The 7,500-nt window shown below is 50.5% G+C and overlaps 1 pseudogene; it reads right to left on the bottom strand.

Annotated features, from left to right (window-relative positions):
• Window positions 1-4,281: 4,281 nt before the first annotated feature.
• The window catches only part of LOC143018067 (uncharacterized), a 9,614-nt pseudogene continuing 6,395 nt past the window's right edge, over window positions 4,282-7,500 (bottom strand).

Genomic DNA, 7,500 nt, shown 5'->3' with positions numbered 1-7,500 from the left:
TTTCCTGCTCACCCTACCTCCCATACCACTCCTCTTACCTCCCATACCACTCCTCTCACCTCCCATACCACTCCTCTCACCTCCCATACCACTCCTCTTACCTCCCATACCACTCCTCTTACCTCCCATACCACTCCTCTTACCTCCCATACCACTCCTCTTACCTCCCATACCACTCCTCTTACCTCCCATACCACTCCTCTTCTCTCCCATACCACTCCTCTTCTCTCCCATACCACTCCTCTCACCTCCCATACCACTCCTCTCACCTCCCATACCACTCCTCTCACCTCCCATACCACTCCTCTCACCTCCCATACCACTCCTCTCACCTCCCATACCACTCCTCTTACCTCCCATACCACTCCTCTTACCTCCCATACCACTCCTCTTACCTCCCATACCACTCCTCTTACCTCCCATACCACTCCTCTTACCTCCCATACCACTCCTCTTACCTCCCATACCACTCCTCTCACCTCCCATACCACTCTTCTCTCCCATACCACTCCTCTTCTCTCCCATACCAATCCTCTTGCCTCCCATACCACTCCTCTTACCTCCCATATAACTCCTCTTACCTCCCATACCACTCCTCTTACCTCCCATATCACTCCTCTTGCCTCCCCCCTCCTTGTATCCATTCATCTGTTTCCCCACCTCCTCCACCTTGCCCCTCCTCTCCCCTCTTCTCCCCTCCTCTCTCCTCCTCTCTCCTCCTCTCTCCTCCTCCCCCTCCTCTCCCCACCTCTCCCCACCTCTCCCCACCTCTCCCCTCCTCCCTCTTTTCCCTTTTTCCCTCCCACCTTTTCTCTCTCTTCCCTCCTCTTCCCCCTCCCCATCTCTCACTCTCCTCACCTTCCATCTCTATCTCCTTTCTCCCCCTCCCTCCCTCCCTCTATTCTACCTCTTCCTCTCTTCTCCCCCTCACAATTTCTTCCCCCCTCCCTCTCTTACCTCTTCCCTCTCCCTCTCTCTTCCCTTCCCCCTCCCTCTCTCTCCTCTTCCCCCTCCCTCTCTCTCCTCTTCCCCCTCCATCTCTCTACTCTTCCCCCTCCATCTCTCACCTCCTCCCCCTCTATATCTCATTCCTTCTCCCTCCCTATTTCTCCCCTTCCCCCATGTCTTCCATTACCCTTCCCTCTCTCTCCTCTTCCTCCTCTTCCCTCTCTCTCCTTTTCCTCCTCCTCCCTCTCTCTCCTCTTCTCCCTCCCTCTCTTTCCTCTTCCTTCTCCCTCTCTTTCCTCTCCCCTTCCCCCTCCCTCTCTTTCCTCTCCCCTTCCCCCTCCCTCTCTTTCCTCTCCCCTTTCCCCTCCCTCTCTTTCCCCTCCCCCTCTCTCCTCTCCCCTCTCCCCTCCCTCTCCCTCTCCTTTTCCTTTCCCTCTCCTCTCCCTCTCCCTCCTTTCATTTCCCTCTCCCCTCCCTCTCCTTTTCCTTTCCCTCTCCTCTCCCCTTCCCTCTCCTCTCCCCTTCCCTCTCCTCTCCCCTTCCCTCTCCTCTTCCCCCTCCCTCTCCTCTTCCCCCTCCCTCTCCTCTTCCCCCTCCCTCTCCTCTTCCCCCTCCCTCTCCTCTTCCCCCTCCCTCTCCTCTTCCCCCTCCCTCTCCTCTTCCCCCTCCCTCTCCTCTTCCCCTTCCCTCTCTCCCCTCTTCCCCTTTCCTATCTCTCCTCCTTCCCTTCCCTCTCTCCCCTCTTCCCCTTCCCCTCTCTCCCCCTCCCCTTCCTCCTCCTCTCTTCCCTTCCCTCTCTCTCCTCTTCCCCCTCCCTCTCCTCTTCCCCCTCCCTCTCCTCTTCCCCTTCCCTCTCTCCCCTCTTCCCCTTCTCTATCTCTCCTCCTTCTCTTCCCTCTCTCCCTTCTTCCCCTTCCCTTTCTTTCATCCTCCCCTTCCCTCTCTCTCCTCCTCCCCTTCCCTGTCTCTCCTCCTCCCCTTCCCTGTCTCTCCTCCTCCCCTTCCCTGTCTCTCCTCCTCCCCTTCCCTGTCTCTCCTCCTCCCCTTCCCTGTCTCTCCTCCTCCCCTTCCCTGTCTCTCCCCCTCCCCTTCCCTGTCTCTCCTCCTCCCCTTCCCTGTCTCTCCCCCTCCCCTTCCCTGTCTCTCCCCCTCCCCTTCCCTGTCTCTCTCCCCCTCCCCTTCCCTGTCTCTCCCCCTCCCCATCCCAGTCTCTCCCCCCTCCCCTTCCCTGTCTGTCCTCCTCCCCTTCCCTGCCCCGCCACCTCCCCTTCCCTGTCTCTCCCCCTCCCCTTCCCTGTCTCTCCCCCTCCCCTTCCCTGTCTCTCCCCCTCCCCTTCCCTGTCTCTCCCCCTCCCCTTCCCTGTCTCTCCTCCTCCCCTTCCCTGTCTCTCCTCCTCCCCTTCCCTCTCTCTCCTCCTCCCCTTCCCTGTCTCTCCTCCTCCCCTTCCCTCTCTCTCCTCCTCCCCTTCCCTCTCTCTCCTCCTCCCCTTCCCTCTCTCTCCTCCTCCCCTTCCCTCTCTCTCCTCCTCCCTCTTCCCTGTCTCTCCTCCTCCTGTCCCCTCTCTCTCCTCCTCCCCTTCCCTCTCTCTCCTCCTCCCCTTCCCTCTCTCTCCTCCTCCCCTTCCCTGTCTCTCCTCCCCCCCTTCCCTGTCTCTCCTCCTCCCCTTCCCTGTCTCTCTTCCTCCCCTTCCCTTTCTCCTCTTCCCCTTCCCTTTGTCTCGTCCACCTCCACCTCCACCTCCCTCTCTTCTCCTTCGCCACACGCACGCACACATTCTCGCAGAAAACATAAAAAAAAACCGACCCTCAAACACCCTGGAAGAAGGGAGGAAAACAGAGGATCTTCAATTCCATGTGTGTGTGTTCTGACACGGCAGCAATTTGTCGTGGGAAGGAACATCACCCAGCAGTAGTTGTCTTTCAATTGTTTTGCGAGCCATCTTGCGAGTGAGAGAACGAGTCTTGTAATAACTCAGTGAGCGAGCGAGCGAGTGAGGCGCTTTGGGATTTTGGCTTTGTCTGGGTGAAGAGTGGAAACAACAGTCTGAGGCGAAGACGAAGAAACTGAGTAAAGACTGAAAAACCGTGGCATGAAAGGATCGGTCAATTAATGTATCCTCCTTTACGTTCAGGAACTCCCAAAAATACTCTGCCCATCTTCCTCCTTCTGCTGTCTCCTCCATTATCAACTCTCCATCTCCACCTTTTACCTTTTCTTCTCTACTTGATTCGCCTCCCCTTCCTCTATTAATTTCCTTTCAAAATGTCTTTTTGTTAGTTTTTAAATTTTGTCATACTCTTACCCCATTTCACATCTGCTCTCCTCTTTGCCTCCTTTATCTTATGCTTTACTTCTCTTTTCTTTGTACCTCTTATATGATTATCTCGTCCTATTTTGTAACCAATCTGTGAATGCTCGTTTCTTCTCTTCTACAACCTTCTTTGCTTCCTCATCCCACCACTCACTACCCTTCCTTCTATTTCCTCCCGTCCTCCTTGTTCCACACACCATCTTTGCACACCTTGTGAATCCCTCCTTGAATCATCCCATTTCTACTCTACTCCTAGTTCTGCTCAATCCATCACTCCCCCCTACTCTTCTCTTAGCTTCTTGTACTCGTTCTCCTTTTACTCTAAGGACCTCTCTACTTCCTGTCCTTTTCCTCTTTTTCCATCTACCCTCCACTCTCAACTTACCTTCCACCAAAAAATGATCAGATATTCCCTCATTCTTTCTCCGTAGAATATGTATATTCTTCTCCTGGTTACCACTATATAGTCCATTAAAGCTCTACCACCCTTCCATCCACCACCCTCTCCCATGTGTACTTATGCTTGACTTTCTTCCTGAACACTGTATTTGCTATCCTCAGCTCTCTTTCTAGACACCCCCACGCACATATTAGACTCAAATCTTAAGATTCTAGTTGGAAAACTCCTCCCAGACCCTCGTATGCCTTTGCTTCCATTTTTAGGAATGTCCCCTTTGGGGCTACAGAGAGAAGGATGCCTAGTCCTACCCCCATTCGGTTTTTTTTTTTTTTGTTTGTGTGTGTGTGTGTGTGTGTGCCTTTTATGACTCAAGTGGGAACACTCGATACCAGTATTCTTTCTCCCCTACCACAGGGTTTGGCGAAAAAGGAAATTAATATTCAGAGAAGTGGTACGGGTCAGTATTAAGAATGAGGGGACAGCATAAGAGAGGGACAGTCGCAGTAAAATTAAGTAGCATCATTTCTATATGAATAGAGATTTCCTCTATCACGAACAAAATGATGTGGGGCTCTGGCCCGTAGGGCCGCAACATATAGACCCTAAAGTATCAGCTGCATGCTACTGAGCAGCTTTTAACCCCACAATAACATAGAGTCGATACGCCAGAAGGGGACGAATAACAATGGGCGTAATTCGAGCTAAGACTTCCAGTTTTTTCCTCATTCTGCTTTTCTTTTTTCCTCTTCTTCTTCGCCTTCTTTGTCTTCACTTCTTCTTCTTCGCCTTCCTCGTCTTCGCTTCTTCTTCTTCGCCTTCCTCGTCTTCGCTTCTTCTTCGCCTTCCTCGTCTTCGCTTCTTCTTCTTCGCCTTCCTCGTCTTCGCTTCTTCTTCTTCGCCTTCCTCGTCTTCGCTTTTTCTTCTTCGCCTTCTTCGTCTTCGCTGCTTCTTCGTCTTCGCTGCTTATTCGTCTTCGCTGCTTATTCGTCTTCGCTTCTTCTTCTTCATCCTTCTTCTTCCTTCATCTTCCTTCTTCTTCCTTCATCTTCCTTCTTCTTCCTTTTTTCCTCTTCTCCCTCCTCCTCCTCCTTCCTCCTCCTTCCTCCTCCTTCCTCCTACTTTCTTCCTTCTTCCTTACTCCTCCTTCCCGCCTCCTTCCTCTTTCCTCCTCCTTCCTCTTTCCTCCTCCTTCCTCTTTCCTCCTCCTTCCTCTTTCCTCCTCCTTCCTCTTTCCTCCTCCTTCCTCTTTCCTCCTTACTCGTTCTTCCTCTTTCCTCCTTCTTCCTCTTTCCTCCTTTTTCCTCCTTCCTCTTTCCTCCTTTTTCCTCCTTCCTCTTTTCTTCCGTTTCCTTCTCATTCTTCCTCGTTCTTCCTTCTTCCTCCTCTTTCTTCCTTCTTCCTCCTCTTTCTTCCTCGTTCTTCTTTCTACCCTACTCATAATTCTTCCCTCCTCCTCCTCCTTTTCCCTCCTTCTCCTTCTTCCCTCCTCCTTCCCTCTTCCTCCTTCTTCCCTCCTCCTCCTTCTTCCCTCCTCCTCCTTCCCTCCTCCTCCTTCCCTCTTCCTCCTTCTTCCCTCCTCCTCCTTCCCTCCTTCTCTTTCTTCCCTCCTCTTTCATCTCTTCCCCTTTCTTCCCTCCTCCTCTTTGTTCCCTCCTCCTCCTTTCTTCCTCCTTCTTTTTCCTTCTTCTTTCCAAAGGAGACGTGAAGAGGGTGATCGTGATTGTTGCGAGCACTTACCCTTCATACTCTGTCAAGCTTGGGCATACAGGTGGATGACTGGATGGGTGGATGGATGGGCGGATGGATGGAATGCGCTCATCCCGACTTGGAGATCCATCATGGAAGAATGAGATGCGCGTTTGCGTTACATCGTGTCCGTCTACGGGTGGTTGGCTGCGGTCGTGTATATTTCTTCTTCTCTCTTGAGGAGAAAGAACGCCCACATGGGCGCCGGACGATTGTATTCGGCCCCGAGGGGGGGAGGGCGTGGCGGATCGAGACCCCGTCTTGGCTCCACGTGGCCTTGTGGTCCTCAGCTGGTTGAAGCCATCGGGTATTGGCCGGACTGAGGTTCTTGGATGGGCGCCGTTGTTACCGGGAGTCTTTGTAAGGTAGGTTCTGCCTCTTGGGCGCGCGATGGGAAGGAAGGAAGGAAGGAAGGAAGGAGAGGAAGCGTTTCTATCGGTGGAAATGAAGATCCGCGTGACAAGTGGCGAGGAGGAGGAGGAGGAGGAGGAAGGAAAGAAGGGAACTGGAAGCGGTGATGGAAACTGGAGATATAGAATAAAGAAGAGAAACTCCAGGCATCTTCCTGGACTTTGTTGCTCTTTGTTTGTCTTACTGTTCCTGCTGTTCTTTGCCACTGCTCGTGGTTGCTGCTGCTCCTGCTCAACGGGAAGGGAAAAGTGGAAGAAGAAAGGCACCGGAGGAAGATGAGCTGGAGAGGTGGACGCGAAGACTAAATGTGTATTGAACAAGTACATATACAGCGGTTTGCGTGGCTGTAACCAAATTATTATATTATAGTGTGTGCGTTTGTGTGTATTCACCTCGGATCTGCTGTAGCCTCTTTTCGAGACAGCCAGACACCACCCTACGGCAGTGAGCTCAGAGCTCATTATTAGCAGATCTCTGGGTAGGTCTGAGACCACTCACACTCCACACACCGGGAATGCAAGGTCACAACTCCTTGACTAACGTCCCGTACCTACTCGCTGCTAGGTGAACAGGGGCTACACGTGAAAGGAGACAAACCCAACTTGTCTCCGCCCGGCCGGGGAATCGAACCCCGGTTCTCCGGCTTGTGAGGCCAGTGCCTTACCAATCCGCCACCGGATTTGATATATCTAGACTTTGCAAAAGCTTTTGATACCGTCCCCCACGAAGGACTACTTACTAACTTAGCTTCACACGGAATAAGTGGTAGCCTATTAAGTTGGACTAGTAATTGGTTGAATGATCAAAAACAGAGAGTTGTTTTATATGGAAAAACTTCTGGATGGAAAAATGTTAAAAGTGGAGTTCCTCAGGGTTCCGTTCTTGGGCCACTTTTATTCATAGTATATATAAATGATATAGACCATCGACTAAAATCTACTGTTTCCAAAATTTGCTGATGATACAAAACTGTGCGGAATAGCAAATGATCACTTAAATCAATTAGATGTTCAAGAAGATTTAGATAAATTACAGCAATGGTCTGAAAAGTGGCTAATGAAATTTAACACAAGTAAATGCAAGGTAATACACACAGGTAAGAATAACAGTAAGTACGATTACAGGTTATTTGGAAATTCGTTAACAAAAGTGGATAGTGAATAGGATCTCGGCGTAATTATCAGTAACGATCTCAAATAATTCAAGCAGTGTATTTCAGCCTCTGAGAAAGCAAATAAGATTCTAGGACTGATTGCGCGATCTTTTGACTTCAAAAATCCATCACTCATTAACGTTAGTTCGTCCACATTTGGAATATGCTGTTTCCGTATGGTCACCGAATCTCATTAAAGACTTTGACAGATTGGAAAAAGTACAACGGCGAGCCACAAAACTGATTCCAAATATAATAAATAAATCATACAAAAATTGAGTAAAACATATGAATCTGTTTTCCCTAAAAAAGCGTAGACTCAGAGGTGACTTGATGCAGGTCTTTAAGATTGTAAAGGGAATTGACAACATAAAAAATGACAAAATTTTCACACTGAATGAGAATCCAACAAGAAACAATGGTCTCAAACTGTTCGGAAATAGATTTAGTTTGGAAGTGGGCAGAAACAACTTCGCCAACCGTGTAGTTAATGAATGGAATAAACTTCCCGCAGAGGCAGTGCAATGTAG

This window comes from Oratosquilla oratoria, chromosome 34 (assembly GCF_046742065.1).
Source record: "Oratosquilla oratoria isolate Oo_2021 chromosome 34, ASM4674206v1, whole genome shotgun sequence".
NCBI lineage: Eukaryota > Metazoa > Arthropoda > Malacostraca > Stomatopoda > Squillidae > Oratosquilla > Oratosquilla oratoria.
Note: the sequence above shows the minus strand (reverse complement) of the source record. Positions and strands in the feature narration are given on the sequence as shown.